We start from the raw sequence: 21,210 nt of genomic DNA, 5'->3' as shown, positions 1-21,210 counted from the left end.
TAACGCGCAATGAAAAAAACACACGCTTCCCTTCTTCCTTCCCCGTTTCACTTCCTCTAACAATAAATGCTTTATGTGCGCACCAATCTTTACCTCGTGTTTTTAGCACGAAAGTGTTTTATTCCCGGCTACACGAACATTTCGCTGACGTCATATCCGTCACGGAAGTGACACTTGTACAACGAAGCAAGCGGGCCTGTAAAGGGTGCACCCCGGCATACAGGGCCTTCTTGCGGGGAAGCAACCTTTAGTACTAAAGGGTACGTTATAATTCGGGTTGTTCGTTTTCGGGTTTTATAATTTAGCAGTAGAGTGTTTTATGCCAGGATACACCAAGATTTCATTGACGCCATATTCGTCACGGAAATGAAGCCAGTACACCTTTGCCGAAGCGATTCTTTAGCAGGACGTCGCTCGTCAAGCACACCCATAAGACAGCCGCCGACCCGCAAATCATGCTCAGCTGCAGATTTCGCTGCACATTTCACTTTCGTGTTTTAGCGATTCCTATGACAGAAGAATCAACCACAGTTTTTCCTACCAGGGCTGACATTACAAATGCCAAATATGAAGATCTCGTTCCCCTTCAATTTTCGCAACATCAGTTCGCTGGTTCCCGGGCAATTGGCGTTAATAACCTGTTGGTTTACTCTATGGGGTAATAAATTACGAGTATTTGTCTCGCTGACGTTCATTAACACTTTATTACAAATGCTTTCATGGCGCTTTTCGTATTGCTACGAAGTTTAATTGAGAGATGATACCCTCCCAGCTTTATACAAAGCTAACTTTTTGCAGCGGACTCCTAACCTTGGCGGGCCAACAACTGTGAAATTTGGGCCACTCTGTATGATCAGTTTTCCTCTAAATCAAGTCGAAACGATAGATTAAAGCGCTTAAGAAAAAACGCTCATGTCAGTTCAAAATGATATTTGTTGGACATCTTGGGGTAGTGGAGGGCTGGCAAAGCCGCCACAAACGTAGCTCAACTTATTCGTGATAGCGTCGCTATGGGTAACTCTCACGTTTTTCACCCAGTTCTCGATCCTCGGGGCAATTCCAGTAATTTCATGGTCCTCGTATGCACCACACTTTAATTAAATGTCTAAGAAACGTAGAGACGAAATCCGTGTACCGGTTGAAAACAGCATTTTTCATAAACAAAACCGCAAGAGTTTCTTGATCAGACGCATCGACTCATATCAAAAAATAAAAATCGACTTTAGAAAATACATTGGTGACCAATGTATTCCTGCATGGGTGGAGGAGAAACAGCTCCCGGAGCGGTGTATGTTCAGGCCACAGAAGTTATGGTACACGTCACGTGATGGCCGAAAAGGACAAAAGGCGTGCTCTCCACGTGGCAGTTCAGAAGCGCATGCGGCTGGCTATACACTGAACCTATTCCTGGGCAGTAAACATAGGCCATAGGGCAACTAAGAGAGAGAAGGAGAGAGAGAGAGAGAGAGAGAGAGAGAGAGAGAGAGAGAGAGAGAGAGAGAGAGAGAGAGAGAGAGAGAGAGAGAAGCCTCTTTATTAGAAGAGAAAGCCGAGATGTTTGCCGGAATTTCGACACCGACATGCTACCTCGACGGGGGAGGGGAGAAAAAGGAAGCCCACAAAAATAGAATCCTCCGGAGCCGCATAGGAGGTGCTCAGGGATGGCGGGTTTGGGAGCTAAAAAATCCCTTTCTGTGTGCGCGTTGGCAAAATACGTTGTGCGGATTCACATTGAAGAACCGTCCTAGACATTGTATCCAGTCGTACCTCCTGCGGTATGCTACGCAACTGTTATTGCCTTTTTCTCGCTGTTCTTGTCGTTCTTCGTTCTTTGGAAAGTACCAATTGACGCCACAACCGAAGGTGGCAAATGCTGGAGGCGCTTTACGTCTCCGTTCACATACCGACCTGTCAGAGACGCCCGCCCTCGCCCCTTTCCCCGCGGGGCCATCCATGTTCCGACGGACCCTCATCGGCTGGATCCGCCGCTCAGCAGACCAGGACTGCTCAGCAGATGCTGCGCTTTTCAACGGCCGCGATCGCATAGAAGGGAAATTTGTGGCTTTCCTCGCAATATTACGCCTCCATGACCTGTCGTGTATCGCTGCCAATTACTTCGCAACAGGACTGACCTCGCAGCTTCCTGTGCCCCTCCTGTAACCACGATCCGGCTATTAAGCAGGCTGGTGCGTTTGCGGCTGTTCCGGGAACGGGTTTCTTGCCTCCTCCTAACTTGCACCACACAACGTTGCTCTTCCACGGTAGCGCGTGGCCTGCGCCGGAACGTATCGCGTGGGGTCCCCGCAAAATGCGCGACCTTCCTAATTAAAATGCACAAGCGCCATCTCAAACACTCAGCGCAGCCGGTAGCGTGAAGGATTAATTAGGAACGAATGCGACTGCACTATCCCACCCCCTCTTCCGCCCTGCTCGTATCAAACACCCAGCAGTGCTCATCACGCTTCGTACGGAACTAACGAGGTGCACCCAGACCCTGCTAATGACATGTGCTACGTCCCACCACCGCATCCTATGACGTAAAAGGTCTTGTCGCATTCATCGATCGCCTTCTTACCTAAGTAAGGTCCAGGTGATCTCAAGCGTTAAACCTGAGGTGTGGGTCATAGAGATGACGAGGCGTCATTACGTTCGTATTACCCGAGCGTAAGGAGTTTTTGTTCTTATAGCCGGGTATGCGCCGAATTCCATGCTCTTAAATATCACTCGGCGTGAGTAAATCGTCCGCCGTTGCAAGACACACAATTTGGCAACTCGGTGAAATCTAACTTAACAACGTGAGGGTTCGAGCTAGTTGGTACTCCATAGTGAAAATTTAAAGCGCAACAAATTTAGATACAAGACGAATGACACAGGGACAAGCGCTTGTCCCTGTGTCATTCGTCTTGTGTCTAAATTTGTTGCGCTTTAAATTTTCGGTGAAATCGGCAGGCAGCTAAGCCAGCATCAAGAACCTTTTTGGACGTGGACGATGGAGGCGACGGGGAAATGTTTGGCAGGGTGTGCGCCCGCCTTCCCCAGTGTCTCACCAACAAATCATCCCGGGGAGAGTCTTTGTGGCCGTCGGTCATTGCGCTCTTCTCGTAGTTCTGAGAGCGCCTATGCAAATTGCATCAAAAGCAGCTGACGCCCACAAAAAAACTGAACCTGCGAGCTTCTGCACGCGGGCTGCGCCTTATTTCCATATTGGGGGCCTCGAATTACCTTTGGGCATTTTAAGGTTATTCAAATTAGCCATAGAAGGTATCCGAAGGTGGGTCCTGTCACGGCATTTGGTACCTTCGTTTAAAGTTTGGGGGGACCTTTTAAGTAAAATGAGATTAAAATGGATGCAAAAAGAGAGGTACAGTTTTGAGCTTCGGTGCAGCCCATTTTATTCTGCCCAAAAATCATCTTGGAAGGCAGAACGCTCCATTAAAATTACGCCTGGTTGCCAGCGGAAGAAAGAGGGGGGTCTCGATATTCATTTTGTAAGAAAGTGCGTGTGTATGTGAACGGACTAGACTAGACTGGATAGAGTATAGCTAAACTAAACTAAACGAAGCAAAACGAAACGAAACTAAGCTAAACTAAAACTTATTGTTATAGACCCTATTAATATGGTCTAGTTCAACTGCAGGTGCGGGACCCGTAGTTTACGCTATGGCTGTTACGGGCGAATACAGGACAAAGCCAAATAATTGGAACCGATTTCTCATGTCATCACGAGTACAGGAAGGGCATGGGCGCGATTCGGAGCCTGCTGGGGCCCTCCACGTAGGCATTTCGGGGTGGGGTATAAGCCGCATTCGTATACAGTTCGTTGTTTAGAATTTAGATACAGGAAAAGTATGATCAACTGAAGACATTTAGTAGGTATCTGCAGGCTTCATGTTACAGCTCCAGTGCAGAAAGAAAGTGAATTTCGTTAACGATTTTTTCGGACATTTGATTCATAGCGGGCAATGCAGACAGCACGGCTAGGCCGCTTATTCTAGTAGTAACAAGCACTTAGATAGAGTTGTAGAAAATGCTTCTCCCGGCTATCTCCACGATCAGTTCACATATAGAGTGACTAAGCTGAAATTCTGGCTGCCTTGAGGGGAAACCCACTAAATGAAGACAAGTAACTTCAGGGATTTCTAAATACTCCGCAGCTTGTGTTTTTTAAGCTATGACTGCATTACTGATTTTCCCTATATTGCTATGAAATACTAGATTTGCGAATTCGCATCAACATATTCATTTTTAACTAGTTGAATGCAGTTAATCGCCCACACTGTTTTGTTTCATTTTTTTCTTTTCCCGTTTCCGCGTTTTCATTTTGTTTAAAGACGATGGCCAGTTCCTTCAAACATGTTCTCCAATTAGGCTGTAGTCTCCGCTGGGCATGGAGTACATTCTGGCAAAGCCTCAGCCAATTTCAGGAGAAGAGCTCAAGGCAAGCTTTTTGCGATGACCTTTTCACCCAAGCCTAAACACTCGCAATAGCGTGCCGTAGCCGTGTAGTTTGCCATGCACTTCATTGCTCTCGTGGGACCACGGCTGAGCGAGCCACGTGCCACCGTTAGCACCGATAAAATGGCAGTGCTGTACATCGGCTGCACGTAAATTACAGAACGAAGAGGTTAATCCGATTTCTGATCGCCCGCTGATAAAAAAAAACCCTCAGGGATGGAGTCCTAAAACTGAAAACGTGAGAGCCTCCATGGAGTAATGAAGCAAGGCAGTGTACTTGAGTACCGAGCCACGTATATTCAAACCAACGAACACTAGACATTAGAGATTAGAGAGTTATAGCAGCCCGGAGAAGCGGTCCCGGTACAGTAAGTACCCCGGTAGGCGACCGGCGCACCTGCCCACGGGTGGAGGCGGAAAAACTGGTGGTGCGCATTTGCAGGTGTACGCGGTACCGCACCGGGATCGGTTCTCCGCTCTGCTATAACTCTTTTGTTTTAGCATAGCGTTATCGTGTTTACGCTACCGTCTACCGTGTTTGCGGGAGTCGACTGCGCATGCGCGAGAGTTACCGGGAATGGTAACTTACCGGCACAGGCTTTACCGTCGCCAGCGAGCTTCCTGAGCAGACGAAATGTACCCTCGCGTACTGATTACAGCAAATGCAGTGCGCTTGGCGCTTTATGCTTGGTACAGCCGATAAAATTAATTTTACCTGATGCTGTTTATTACGTTTTTCTTGTTAAATAATGCTCAGGAGAACAGCAAACGACTATTTTTCTCCGATGGGCCGCCCTACTCGTGCTAAGTCTTGCCCGCCTCAAATACTTGAGATAAGTTTCCGAGCTCGCAAATGCTTTTAGGCCTCCAACATTGTGCTGGAGAGAGAGAGAGAGAGAGAGAGAGAGAGAGAGAGAGAGAGAGAGAGAGAGAGAGAGAGAGAGAGAGAGAGAGAGAGAGAGAGAGACAAAACTTTTATTGCCGCAAGGGCTAATTCTGGGGAGGGGTGGGGACCGAGGGAGGAAGGTCCCCGGTGACTTTGGCAGCCCGGGCGACGATGGCATCTTGCACCGCCGAATCCGAGCTGCCCAACGGCCTCGCCCAGTGCTCACCGTCTCGATATGGGGGGAATGGGTTGTGGGGGCATTGCCAGAGGAGGTGATCCATGGTTTGGACCACCCCACAAGCGGGGTAGTGAGGTGAAGGGTACAGAGCGGGGTACAAGCGGTGCAGGCGGGACAGGCAAGGAAGGGTGTACGTTTGCACTAAGCGCCATAGGCGTTCTTCGGTGTGAGAGAGTGCCGGGTGTGCAGGGGGCAGTAGACGGCGGGAGATGCGGTAATGAGACGTCTCATTGTGCTGGACAAGGTAGAGTAGGTTACGAAGTAATTACTGCAACATATTTTACTCATTTCTTGCCTAAATATTTAGCGTGGGGGCGAATTTCATTTTACCTTTATTCTAACTGTACTCGTTTGATGGCGGTACCGACACGTTTTCTTTTTAAAGCTCTACTGGTGATGGCTACAGTATACTCAAAATAACTACAGTTATTGAGAACGCTTCACCCGAAAAGTGAAATATTCAAGCTACTTTAAACGAAAGCAAACAGATCTGAGAAACAAAATTATTCGTGATTTGCTTTGAGACTAAATCGTCAGATGTCTATCTGCGCCACCCTGGGCCGGAATATGCAAACCGCAAGCGGTGCGCTAAAACGTGTCCTACCGTTTTCAGCGGTAAATGGAAACTCCAGCTTCCGGTAACACGGTAAACGCTAACGCAAACACGGTAGCGATACGCTAAAACTCTCTATTGCGGAAGCTGCAGCTCGTCATTTGGAGTCGTTGCTCGACCTTCGTTCCGCTTTTCTTGCCGTTCCAGTCTTGTTAGTACGTTTGGCGAACGAGAGGCGTCGCGTTTACCTCTGCTTCCAAAGAGCTGGCTCCAGTAGGACTGCGTGATCTCACGAAATATGAGCCCCGATTAGTGAGGTCTGCTCGTAAACGTGCCACGGCGTAGCGGAAGCATCAACGGCGCGCGTCGATACATTGTTGGCCTGGAATCGGCAGGTCGTAATAGCCAAATGATGGCGGAACAGAAAGATGCCTCCGACGAGCCTTACAGGGGGATCCAGGCAACGTCGCCTTTATGGATGACCCAGCTTTTCGTGGAGTCCCGCTAAGAGTTAGATCGGATTAGGGGACTCTTACTTCGATAGCCACTATGGTAAGCGAAGAGAACAACGCAGCCCACTTCGAGTTCTCGAGCAAAGCTTTTCTCCATGCCGGCGGACATCACGAGTGTACTTATTTCTGCACTTTGGGGCGTAAGTTGATGACTGATTTTAGCGCTTCTGAGCCCGCAGTCTTAACATGCAAAAAGGCGCTGCTGGACCTAATGCACGCATACTGTCTTTGTAGGTGCCAGCTATACTATGAAAAATGGGGTACCTTTAGACCTGAGTTGCTCTTTTTACACTTCACGCAGGGCAGCATTTATTTTTAGGAAAGATTAGTAGTTCGATCCCCAAGCGTAAGAGCGTTTCCTATAGCCTTCCTTAAGTACTTCGTACCTAACAATTCTTTCTTGAATGTTTTGTTATAAGACTATACGGAAACCATTAGTGCCGCAGAAAGGGCTAAATATGGCGCCCCGCAAGCTTTCTAAAGGTTGTTTCGGAAGTCCGTTCATCTCTCAGCGGAGGCATGACTCGGCTTCCGGATAAAGGGAAGTGTGGAGGAGGAGGGAGCAGGGCGTGTGGCGGGGTTGTGGTCGTATCGGGTGGGGGTGAGGAGCAGACGCACGAGCAGACTCTTAGCTCTATGGCACGCGAGTACAAGCCTAGCGTGCGACATGTGTTTCGTTTACGGGCTGCGATTCTTGCATTCGCACGCACTGCGACTGACCGGTGCAGGAGGCGCAGCACGACCGTTGTGGCGCGGTCGCGCACGGAGACGACGGCGCCGTCCTGCGCATGCGTGCCACCGCGCTCCTACTCACGTCTTGTGTAAATTGTGTCCTCTTAGGACGCAGTTGAGACTTCAACTGGCTTGCTAGACTACATTCTAAAGTATCTTCTGCTGTGTGAAAACGATTGACGGTTTGCCTTCGCTCCTATAAATTCTCGATGGGCTGCATGCACTGCGTCACTGGGTTTTGGACAAAGCTCGGGCGCTGTCACGCTCCCGGTTTGAGCCCTAACGTTGGAGGTTACCACGCAGCACTGTTTGCTGTAACGTCGTTATGCTCTTCATCACGCCACAAATTAAAGTTCGGGGTCGGGCTCTCCGCCAACCGAATGTAGACAATTCTAGCTTCCAGCAGCTCGCCAGTGTCGGTGCCTTCATCGTGGACCCGGTTGAAAGGCCCCTACTGATTGGGTTAGACCCGTTAGACTCTTTAGACAGCCGGCTGATTGGGTTAGACCCGTTAGAAAAGGCCGTCGACACAGCCGACGCCATGTGCTCTTATTCACCGGGGTGTGCCGATCACTAACGCACTCAGTACTCCAACCCCAACAAATCCCAATGCGCTTTGTCCGGTAATCTTATTCTCTTCGTATACCGTGGACAGCTAATGACAGAGGGGTGGGTGTGTTTTAAAACAGGGTTAACCCTTGGCCGATACGCATGCTTGAAATAGCACGCACGCATTTTATTTCTCCTGGAAGTTTGTTTGCTTTTGTTCTTCTCGTCCATATAACGACGAATCTCGTTGATACGATTCGGCCTATTACGTTTTTTTTTCTTTTTATCCCCGGCCGACGTCCCTTAGAAATACGGCATTTCCCTACGTTTCATACGATCACATTTTTGCCTTAAATGGGATAATACGACCGGGAAGGTGGGTCTTGACCAATATTTCTTGAAATCTTAAGTTTATTATTCGAAATACTAGCTCAAACGGCGTTCTAAAAAAACACTACCTGCACGTTGCAGAACCGCTGAGGCCGCCGAAGCGCCGGTCTTGCGGAGGAAACATCGCTGCCAGGCGTTGCGATCCGTCCAGTAATGGCGAAACGTCAGTCGATGCACCGCGCCGTCTAGCAAAACGCACCACACTGAATGAAGGTGCGCAATGATATCTACAGGCAGCGACTTCCCTTTCCCGCTTCTCACCATGCTCTTCCCACGCTATTCTCTGTTCTTTCAGTGGTGCTGCTGTGGTTATCGTACTATTTTATTTGTTCTCCGCTGGCTGCCTTGTTGCACTGCGCGATTGGGCTGTAGGGCTTGTGACAATGTCAAGAAAATTCAAGGCGGTCATGTTAAAAGCAAAACTGGAAATTGTAAGCAAATTCAGAGAGAACACGAACAGGATGCACGTGGACCAGGCACCCCGGCTCGGTTTGCCAGTGTCAAACAGGAACTTCGAAAGAAGCTGCAAGTTTTCGGCCGCGGTACAAAACAGACGCGAGGAGCGAAGCATTAGCAAATGGAACGCGTCCTGCTTACATGGTTCCCGGCAGTTAGAGCGGCAGGAGTAATCGTCGACGGGTCAGTCGTACGGGAAATATTGTCCAACATCGTGCTCTTCTTGGACGTGGAAGACTCCCGAGCGTCCGGGATCTGGCTTCACCGATCTAAGGCACGACACAAATTGACATACGGAACAGCGTCTAATGAAACGAAAAATGCCGGCAGCAGCTGGGTTTTTTTTACGGTTCAGAAAAATTCACTCCTGGACGTTGAAAAGAAGAAAGTGCAGCACAAATTGATCAGCTACTTCAATGTTGAGTTGCTGACAGAGTATGCATATTTTTTTCCTTTTTTTTAACCTTTTTGGACAATAGGATTTCGCGTAATACATTTTCTTTTCCGGTTCCCGTGAAAAACGTATCAACGGGATTCCACTGCCCATTTCGAACCGCTATATCATTTTAATTCCCTACTTGAGTAGTTCGCATGGCGACATTGCCCGCCCCTTTTTCCTTTTCTCAGCTCCCTAACTGATATATTGGAATTGAGGCCAAAATAAAATGAATATTGCTGTCCATGTCACTTCGTGTTTCGTGTAAGCGTCATGAGGTATTTAAAATATCTTGTAGCACCTGGAAGAAATAACTTCTACCGTTTGAGTTGGTTGGGGCGTTTGCCGTCGTATTTCACCTACAAGTAAGGTGAATAGGAGTAAGGGTCTTAAATACACCGTTAAAAATAAATTAATGGAAGTATCCTGGACAACCCACTCTCGGCGTTTTCACAGAGCCAATTTATTCTTACACACACACACACACACGCACGCACGCACACACGCACGCACGCACGCACACACACACACACACACACACACACACACACGCACGCACGCACGCACGCACGCACGCACGCACGCACGCACGCACGCACGCGCGCGCGCGCGCGCGCACAGATGCACACACAGATGCACACATACGCGCGCACACACACACCCACACGCGCACGCGCAAACACACACACGCACACACGCACACACAGACACGCACGCACGCACGCACGCACACGCACGCACGCATGCACGCACGCACACGCACACGCGCATGCATGCACACACGCACACACGCACGCACGCACGCACGCACGCAAAATTATTCCTCATTTGCCATGACGCAACAAGATCGTGACGCGTAAATCGCAGTCTGCGCACCCTTAGCGAAACGCGAGCCACAGCAGAGGCAAAACATTGCTTCTTGGACCAAGCCGCTAGTTCACCAAAATAAAAAAAATAAAAGTATTGCCAAATTGCTCGCAGGCTGGCGGATTACTCACTGAAGCAATTTCGGTTAATTGGGTTACATATAGCCGCGAGAAAAAACCCCACTGACCGAGGAACAGTCGGAAGGAATGCACGAAACTGGTGCCTCTTGCCGGCTGACGGTGCCTGCGGTACTGGCGGAGAAAGCGGCAGAACTGCGTTCGACACCGAACTCTCCCCATTCTACCTGCATTTCCGCTGCCTCTCCTCTCCTCTCTTTGCCTTTCCTTTCTCCGCGGCTCTTATGCAGCACCGAGCATCGACGCCACACTCTCTCCACACTCTCCAACACCCCACTGTTCCTTCCCGGTTTTCACTACACGGACACATTCTCTTCGTGGACATTCCAAGCTCCACCTCCTCGGGAAACGCTAAAACAAACAGTTTCGCAGCAAAAACTCAGCGCAATTTGCAATAGTGGTGCAAGGCTGGCGAAACAGCAGGGCTGGGGGTCGACCCAGCTTTTCCCCACACTGACAGCGGATCCCAGGAAAGAGGGAGTCGCGGGACCCCAGCTGTGCAAAGGCGTTTTGGACGGCACTGCAAAGCAAGGACCTTTAATGTAGCTAGGATTTTCTTGAGTAGCAATCGTCGTCATCCCTTTCGTCGTCGTCTTCCGACGGCACAGCCGCGTAGGGCTAATGCTCTTGTAGCGCGTCCTCGCATAGGTAGACCTCCACTTCCCGTCAGCTGGTCCGGTGGCCGCCTCCACGTGTGGATTGTGAAGGGATGGCTTGACAGATTCGTCGTCATCGTCTTCGGCACGGCGTACCCGTGGCGCGGTCGTCGATACATGGTGACGGCGACGAAGGCGGGGGCTCCTCCTGTGGAGTAAGCCCACGCGCAAGCCTGCACGACGCCGGGCTGTCGCCGCGAGGCATGCGCTCATGTGCGCGTGCCTCTGAGCCATCGCTGCGGCCGCCGAAATAGCTTGATATAAAAACGTGGGATAATCGCTTGAAAGCGTTTGAAGTCGCTTCGTATAAACATACACAATAAGGAGAGGACAGCAAGGCATTCGCTGTTCTGCGGCGAAGGCATGACTGCGGCATTGGCCGACTGCCGGGCAAGGCGAAATCTGCGAAGCTGAAAAGCCCTCGGCGGTTGATAAACCACTTGATAGTAACAGTTCGGAAAGATCAAGCGCTACCTTTAAAAGCAGCCCTAAGCGTTGCTGCCGCAAATTCATTGTGTTACCTGTTAGTAACGCAATTGAGAAAAAAATGTGTTGATTCATCTGTCCTAGGAATCGGTAAAACACAAAAGTAAAATGTGCAGCGACGTCTGCACCTGACCATGATTTGCGAGTCGGCGGCTGCCTTGTAAGTGTGCTTGGCGAGCGACGTCCTGCTGGCTGCTCGCTTCGGCAAAGGTGTACTGGCGTCATTTCCGTGACGGCCATGACACAAGTGAAATCTTGGTGTACACCGGCATAACACACTTTCGTGTTCCGAAAACGAACAACCCTAGGTATAACGTACTGTTTAGAACTAAAGGCTGCTTCCCCGCAATAAGACCCTGTGTGCAGCGGTGCACCCTTTACAGCCCGCTTGCTTCGTTGTACTGGCGTCATTTCCGTGACGGATATGACGTCAGTGAAATCTTCGTGAACGTCGGAATAAAATACTTTCGTGTTAAATTGTCCAAGGTGAAAGAAGAGTGCAAACTTACTTTCTAAGTTAGCGAATCTCACCATCTGTTTCCGGCTTTATCTTTACAGCCAGGGCACACGAATAGGGCGAGCATGCGGTAATCCCAAAGAGGCGTGACTGGTTAACGATAGAACGAAACGACGTAACGTAAAAAAAAACATGAAGTGTATCCTCACTTCGGACGGTGTAAGGTACCCAAGAAACAAAAGCGTAAGGATGCTGGCAGAGTACGATCGATCCGGCCTGCCATCTCTTTATGGCCGGCCGCTGCCCAAAGTTCAAGCGCGGCCGGAAAAAGGCACTTATACGCTGGCTGCTTATCGTCGGGGCAACGGATGACTTATGTCAGAAATGAAAACGTGAATGAACGCGAAGTGGCTGCACAAGAAAAACGATACGCAGGTGTTCACGACCACCACCGATCAGTTAGAGACGGAGTAGTCAACGTTTATCGGGTTCTTACCTCGTTTGCCCTGCGAACACGTATACAGAGCCGCAACTTAATGCCGCCGGCGGCATTTTCTTTTCCCAAACAATATCGGACACAGGACAGAGAAAGAAAGTGAAGCCGGAAAGAAACGGGTGCAGTCATTGAGTATCGTTTTCTTGTTTGGTTGATTGTGTGGTTTAACGCGCCGACGCAACGCAGGCGATGAGGCGCGCCGTAGTGGAGGCCTCCGGATTAATTTTGACCACCTGAGGATCTTTAACGTGCGCCGAAATCTCGTACACACGGGCGTTTTTGCTTTTCGCCTCCATCAGAAAAGCGACCGCCGCGGCCGGGAATCGAACCCGCGACCTCGTGCTCAGCAGCGCAACGCCTTAGCCACTGAGCCACCGCGGCGGGTATCGTTTTCTTCCTGCTGCCCTTGTTGTACAGCATCGTTCGTCTGTCAGTGACGGGACAGGTATGTACAGTTGTTATGCAAGGCGGCTGCAGGAAAGTTGACGCGCAGCTCCGCTGAGTGCCCTTCTATACACGCATAGAGCAACGCATAGCCACAGAGTCCAAAGCGTGATGGAACAGCTGATAAATTGAATAATTTAACTAGTTATCAAATAAATAGTTAGAAATGAACCTGTCACTTTCATAAAAACTCTATCCTCCCTTCCTAAAGAAAACTGAGATAAGCGCGAAAGCTTTTTAACATCGAAACTGCGTAAAGTGCGTAAAAACGTTGGCTGAAAGTGCGTTCAACCTTCGCTGAAAGTGCTCGATCGTCAAACCTTCAACGCCTGGCCGCGGCAGCCGCCTTTCTGATGAAGGCGAAAAGCAAAACCGCGCGTGTGTACGAGATTTCTCCGCACGTTAAAGATCCCCAGGTGGTCAAAATTAATCCGGAGCCCTCCGCTACGGCGCGCCTCATCGCCTGCGTTGCGTCGGCGCGTTATACCCCACAATCAATCAATCAATCAATCAATCAATCAATCAATCAATCAATCAATCAATCAATCAATCAATCAATCAATCAATCAATCAATCAATCAATCAACCAACCAATCAACCAATCAGTCAATCAATCAACCAATCAATCAATAAATCTCAATCAATCAATCAAAACCTTCGACGACCCAAATCGCAACCCATGCGAAGTTAACGCCTTTGCAAACGATCTAAATGTATACGGATACGTGGTTTGAGAGATACAGACATAGTATTGCACTGCTACTTCACGATCGATGCATGTATTGTCTTATCTATAACCATTCATTTTTCACGATTTTCAAATACAGTTTTGGCAAAATGGAAGCCCGGCTTCACGCGGGCGTCATGCGTCTAGAGATTTTATCAGAGTTTTCAGTCGACCAACCGGTCCACGGGGAACTGAACTAGTTTTTTTACAGGTGCCATCAGTCCCACTCAAAAAGCTTTAATTTAAAGAGGTAATTTCAGTAACTCTAGCCGACGCTGATTTCCGCGGCACCAACGCGTAGTCCATATTTTTTTATGTTCATTATGTGACCGCTACATGTTACCCTTTGGCACTGACCAGCTATCTTCTGTTCAGTTTTATTAGTATTCGGGTGAAAACAAAACCATCACACTGGAGGACACGAAAAAGGAGACTTGTCCTTGGTGTTGTCCTTGGTTCCTTGCTATGAACTAAAGGGGCCCCCTACTTCTCTTTCCTTTGCGTGGCTGGCCGCTGAAGGCACGAGCCGCACCCCATCTGTAAGTCTTTTATTCGGAAAAGAGTACCATTCTTCTGGTAAACAAAAAAAAATAGAAAAAGCTTGTGAGCTCACGCATACATACACGCACGCGCACCTACCCACACATACACACAGATTAATAAGCCGTACGCTTCATCTTCTTTCAGCCGGGAAAACTGGACACGTAAAAAGAATAAAACATTGCCTGGCTTCAAACCTTACAGCACCACATGCTGACACTGTTTTTTTTTTAGAAATTTTGGAAAATTTGCTACCTTTTCAGAGTCTCTTGATGACGTCTTCGCAAATATTTTTTTATCATCAAAGCACTTACATAATCACTGTCTAATGTATTAAATTAATCAACTGAACCGTACTTTCCTAAGTGAGCATTTTTGTCACCTGCTCGTCTCTATTCCTTCTCGGTATAACATAACTACTTGTTAATGCCTGGATCAGCTTTGCAGGAAATAATTGCTAGCATTTTTGTATAATAGATTTTTAGAGCTCGCATTTCGCAGTTCCGTTACAATCCATCTAGTTTTTTAAGTTTTCTTTCTGCCGCGGTAGCTCAGACGATTCTATATGCTCAGTGATGCGGTGCAGTCTACGAAGATAAGGCCGATCGAACCCGTATTCTACGTGTGACTCCGTGCCTAGACTGCATATCAAAGAAAAAAATTGGCCATGCATCCGCTCTCCTTGCTGATAACGATGTAGGCATACGATATCCTTTCCGCGTTTCTGCAGCCCCGGCTTAGTCACACCGCCTCCTCCTACTCCTTGTCCTCCTCATGGTCTCATCTTAGTTCCCATCTTCCCGATTGATTGGTTGATTGATTGTAGGGTTTAACGCACAGACGCGACGCAGGCGATGAAGCTCGCGGTAGTGGAGGGCTCCGGATTAATTTTTTTTCCCCTGGGGATCTTTAACGTGCGCCGAAATCTCGTACACACGCGTGTTTTAGATGCGAAGCATCTCATGCTCGGGGCTGTGTCCCTCCCTCCCTCGTTGTCGTTGTCGTTGTCCGCCGTCCGCACTCTACTGCGCATGCGCGTCTGTTCAGCCCCGTCAGCGTTTGGGCTGACGTCAGCGCAGTCCACTATAAAAAGAAATCCACTATAAACAGAAATAGTTAGGCGGCGCCCGGTTTCGATCCCACGACTCTCTGGCCGCAACGGGAGGTACGTGGCGCTCTTCCCACTGCGCTACAAACCGAGACGGGAGCACGTGCTACGAACGCGCCTTATGTCCTTCACTCATTCAAACTACGTCGAGAAGCTACTGATACAACGAAGGCACGCGAAGCTGAACGTCACCGGAACCGACGAACTGAAAACTAATGGGAACTTCAGTCGACCCCACGCCCGCTTCGCATACTACTCATGGTTCCCCTACGGGAAGATGGTGTAATTTTTGCTTTTTGCCTGAATCAGAAAAGCGGCCGCCGCGGCCTTGAATCGAACCCGCGACCTCGTGCTCAGCAGCGCAACGCCTTAGACATTGAGCCACTGCGGCGGGTGTTCCCCTATCCGCTGACTGTCCCCTTGTCCCATTCTAATATCATCCTCTCCGCTCGGAATTTGTCCTTGTACAATTCTTTTCCGCCTCCCCTTTTTCCTCGAACACCACACCCATTTTCTCCTCTCTCTCATCGCACTACAGAATGCCTCAGAACGAGTATACATAAAAACTTAGCAAAACTGGATCGCAACCACGGTCGTGACACGTTACATATATAACATTCCTCAATAGGATCTACCACTTCTACGCGGGCTCGGAGTGCTATGCAGGCTTTTTTAAGGAGTATTTGTTTTGTTTTTTTGTTATTTGAGTTAAATATCCCGCTGCGTATACGTCAGTCATCATCATCACGAAGAGACTGTCTATGCCACTGAATCAGTCCTCCCCGTTTCGGGCAACTTTGGCGCTTGTCTCCCTCCCAACTTTCTTTCGGACATCCTGAACATTCCTCCGTACATCCCTCTACCGAGATCATTTATATAGAGTTTTTAGGAGATCGTCTTCTATCCCCTTGAGAAATTTCACCAGATCTATAGATACACTGGAGTGCCACTAGGGCGCGGGTGAGAACCCGACGCAAACTGAAGGAAACTTCACCCAATGCGCAAAAAACTACTTGTATCTTCCGCAGATTTCTGAAGGTGGCTGCGGACAAGGTGGCGGCGCTGTTTTCTTTTCCCAGAGATGACACATGGATGGATAGCCCTCGATGATTCATGCACGTCGCTAGCCGGCGCTAAGCATCTCTCAAAGGAGGTTTGAACCACGCAGTGGAGAAACGATAGCGAGTCTGGCAGCGTCGCCCATTGAGCGTGAGGACCATTAGCATATCGGCCGCTGACGAGGACCGCCGCCTGTGCCTGACGCCGGGAAACGAGCTGCATGGCCTCTTGCTGCTGTAGCCGCCTTCATGCTTTACCGGGGTTTATCTGTGCTTAAGCGAAGGGAGAGAGAGATTACAACTTTATTACCTGTGCGCTGATTCTGGACGCCTCATGCTGATAGTGTAGTAGTCCTTCATGTTTTACGTAATTGGCGTTGACATGACTTAGGTATTAAAGGAGCCATGAAGACAGAACACAAGTTTGTATTATTCGAAAGATTTCGTGTTTTATAGTGCACCAAGCACTTGTCCGAATGCAAACGATGCTTTATTCACTGAGAAATTAATTAACTTAAGTTAAAACTTTGATTTTCCCTCTAAATCGTGCGTTTTCGTGTCTGCAATGACATCACAAGGCTTTGTTTACCGTTAGTGAACCTAGATGGCGCTACCACACCGCGGCAAGCTGTTTTTTGCCCTTGGTTTGTTTGTGAACGTATTTGTACCTGGCTTGTTTTGTTCATGGAGACAATCGTTTCATGAAACATGGTGCTCGCTCGACAAATACGGTCACGTAAGACATCGTCGCTTGCATCAATCGGCCAGTGTCGTCTGAGACAACCCCAAAGCCTCGCTGTCGTGTGCAGCTACACCAAGCATAGTGCGCGCAGTACCAACAGCAGTACGCACCGGTAATTCTATGTTTACGTGTGCTTTCGTAACTTCCACTGTTTTTCCCGTCATTCTTAGGGCTTTAAAAATAATGTGCCCTACATTTAAGCGCAAATAACTCGTTGGGCAAGCTTATAAGCTCTGCCTAATTTGCGTTTGGTTTTTCCGGCCTTCACCAATCGCAGAGCAGGCTGGTATGACATCATAGGTTCTGTTGTGGGAAATGAGCTAGTGGGTCGCATGGCCATTCCATTTTTTCCTAATTATATAGCTTATTTGAACGAAGTTTAAGTTAAAAGTGGTGTCAGTATGATTCTAACAAGACAATCTTTTGAATGAACCAAATTTGTGTTTTCTCTTCATAGCTCCTTTAAGCATACAAGTTTTGCATTTCTCACCTCACTCTACTCAGGGAGGGCGCTGAAAATAGGAAAAGGAATAAACATCTATTTGAGCAACAGGGTATTGGGAGGGGGATGCGGCCAGCCTCCCATGTCCAGGAGGCCGCGAGCATTCTACGAATCCAGAGCTTGTTACACTACAGCTTTTTGAAGTTCCGCCGACTAGCTGGTTAGCGCAGACTCCCACTGCTCAAGGGATGAGTTGTTAACGGGGTTGAGGTTTCGTGGGCAGGAGAAAGTGAGATGATACGTCGTAAGGGCTGCATTGCAGTGCGGTAAGTCTCATGAGAAAAGGAACGGCAAGATTTCCGAAAGCATTGGGTGAAAAAAGGATATTTTGTGTTCGGTACTGACTCAATACGAGTCAATTTGAGTTTCGGGCTTTGGGGTATACTAGTGTGTGACCTTTAACATTAAAGACGTTGGTTTTCCGTTATCTGGATACAAACCTTTGCCAACATTCTAATATCTTAGGAAGTACTTTTTCTAGCTGTATATATGCCTGGAGAAGAAAAAAAAAGTAACTGAATATCTATGTATCTCACGGCTTACGACATCATAAATCTCGCGTTCCACATTCCTCAATTTTAATATACACGCTTTGATGAGCGAAAACAAAGCAACCTGATATATATAAAGCCCGCTTTGTTTTTGCTCCACTGATATCCGAAGCTCTGATTTCTCGGCAATAAGGTCATTCCGAGTGAGGCTACAGTGTTTGTCAACCTTGCAGTCATCAGCGGCGCACTTCAATGGACCCAAACTCCATCAGAAGCACGCATCCCCTTGTGTTTGCGAGGTCGTTCTGTATTCTCTTGCAACGTAGTTCCCCCACTCCTTGTGCGGTTCTCTTCTTTACCGGTTATTGTTAAAAATGCCCGCTTCGTTAGCCCCTTTGGCTTCATCTTTTCTGGAAGCACCTTGTTACGCGCCTTCGAACCGTGAACACGCCGTGGTTTGCTAAAACGCCTAGTTTGCTAATTATTTTTTTCAATGCCGGCGTTACATAGTCCCTCGGAGTTTATTTGTTCAGGCTAGTTCACTTATGTTTCTAAAGAAGAGAGACAGCAAAGCCCGCGTTTACAGGAAGAGACTGCCGCGCAAATTCTATTTCGGCATGGCTCGTTTGCGCAACGACTTAAGAGCAATGTTCAGCCGAGCACAGCGAATTTTTCCAGGGCATTCGCTGCCCAAAGAAAGAGTTAACTAGTTGCGCAAGCGTAATTTAAATAACACGTGGGAGATGCTGATGAGAACTTCAAAGCAAGCAAAACCTTTTCTTCCGTCACAAAGCAGGCGCTTTTGCAGCCAACACACTACACTGAGAAGCGAAGAGTGGCAAACGAGTGTTGCTGGAGCCAATTTCCGGTGTTAACGAGGCCGCAGCGTGAATTTTTAATGAGGGCTGCGGAGCTCCATGAGGCTTCGAGCTTCTTTGCCCTCGCTATGTTCTTTGCCGCAATGTTCTTTTTTTTTTAATTTTTGGACAAGTAGGATTCTGTTTTCCAGTTCTTCTGTAGCTTTTCGGGGTAGCCAAGTACCTCAAAGCTGAGCATACAAAGAACGTGGCTGGGTTAGTTGCACTGTCACAACGTGGCGCTTAGGGTTACAGTTTGTTCCGGTGAAACTTCTTTACTGGAGTGCCTGTGACAAACATGTTCACAGCCACGTGAAAACGGCGGTAAAACCAGTGCGCTAACAAAGAAGATTTCTATGCATCACCGATGGCGTTGGCGTCTGATTATAACACACTCCAAGAAAGTCAACTTTACCCAATGCGTTTCACAAATGTACATCAATCATACACCCCCTTACACAACACAAGGATAACTTTGCCCACCTAGCGTACCTCTGGTAATACACAAAATATAGTTTCGCAGTGCACACGGCTACATCCTCTAAGCAGGACTGGACTTGGGACATTGGCGCGGTGGGGTGGACGTCGGCTTTGATTATAGGCTGAACTGAAGTGGCCTTTGGCTTTGGAATTTGACAGTTCGGATTTTGAACTTTGGAAGAGTGAATTTTGGACTTTGGCTTTGACACAGGTTGCATTGGAGAAGGCTTCGAATTTTAATCATCTTTCTCGTAAGAAAGAGGCTTCGATTTTTGGAGCTATGAGAGGAGTCGAGTATCGAGCGGTGCCTCCAGGCCAAACTGAAGCAGGCCTTCTCGTTGGTAATAATATAAATTCAAATACTGCGGCAACGGCGCAGACCTCACGCATATTATGTGAAATGCTAGAAGAAACCATAGAACAAGATCCCATACCCCTATATACATCAAACACTTAGAGCCCTGGGAGAGAGAGAGAGAGAGAGAGAGAGAGAGAGAGAGAGAGAGAGAGAGAGAGAGAGAGAGAGAGAGAGAGAGAGAGAGAGAGAGAGAGAGAGAGAGAGAGAGAGAGAGAATAACTTTATTGAGCCAAACAAAATAACAAAATTGCGGTGACTACGTGTGCCGGATGGGGTGGTTCCCTCTTCACAGGACCCGTAGGTCAGGACGACGTGGAGACCCTGCTGCGCAGCTCCGATCCCCTAATGCAGCTACGCGATGTCCAAATGGCCGAAGAAGCCGTCAGAAACCAAAATCTTTTGGCTGACTAGAGTGGCAGAGAGAGCCCAACTCTACTTCTGGGCGAATAAAGTTCTTTCATTCCTCTTTCTCTCTCGCTCTCGCTTGCAAGTTAAGTCCACAGCAATCTTGGTTTCCAGCAAAATGACTGGGTAGATGCCAGAGAAGGCAGAAATACAAGCTTTCAGTGCTATCCTTAGGAAAAAAGACTTATCTTGTCCGAACTACCATGTGACTCACCTCTACCGAACGCCGAAGACCTCAAGTGTAGCTCCGGTGCATTAAAGGTACCCCGAAAAGCTTTGTGAAGGTGGCAATCAAATGCATTCAGGTGGTAGAACACATAACGGGGGATTTTTGAGCCAAGTGTGAGCCCCATACGTTGTACAGATAATTTGTAAACAATTTTTGAAGATCGCCTTTCTCAGCCGATGAGCGCGACGCCGCAGCGAGCCGACCGCGGGTGACGCAACGGCGATCGCTGCTGACGCAACGGCGAAGGCGCCCCCTGATTCGCCCAATCGCCGGCAAGGTCGGCCGCCGGTGGCGTCACTGCCATTGGCTTCCGGCTGCTCTTCCTCCTTCCTGCGCGATCCCGAGGCAAAGGCGGCAAAGGCGGGTCCGCAGTGATTGACGCGAGCCTAGGCGGAGGAATGTAGCTAGCTGTTTTGAAGGAGGCAGAGAGGGAGGAGGAGTCGATCGGCAAGTGGGGAGAGGTGCATTTAATTGCTTCTGGCGCAGCTAATACTGAATGTATATCAATAGTTCCAACGGCATTGCATCGCTATATTGGTGCTACGTGACAATACAGGCCTTTTGTAACTTTTACAGAAGGCTTTTCTGGGTTCCTTTAAAGCCCACTTTAAAGCCTTCAGAAAATGCCGCAGTCACCTATTCCGCAATTACAAGGTAGTGAATGCGAAGGCGTCAGTGTACAACTACCGCACGATCACCCTCACTATCTTTTCAGGCGAAGCTTTTTTTGTTATCACTAATGTGCGCTAAAAAGACTTATCTTGTCCGAACTACCTTGTGACTCACCTCTACCGAACGCCGAAGACCTCAAGTTTAGATTCGGTGCATTAAAGCCCACTTTAAAGCCTCGAGAAAATGCCGCAGTCACCTATTCCGCAATTACAAGGTAGTGAATGCGAAGGAGTCAGTGTACAACTACCGCACGATCCCCCTCACTATCTTTTCAGGCGAAGCTTTTTTTGT

This window comes from Haemaphysalis longicornis, unplaced genomic scaffold (assembly GCF_048455015.1).
Source record: "Haemaphysalis longicornis isolate Haplotype H1 unplaced genomic scaffold, Haemaphysalis longicornis Haplotype H1 scaffold_7, whole genome shotgun sequence".
NCBI classification, from domain to species: Eukaryota; Metazoa; Arthropoda; class Arachnida; order Ixodida; family Ixodidae; genus Haemaphysalis; species Haemaphysalis longicornis.
This window is presented reverse-complemented; position numbering follows the sequence as displayed.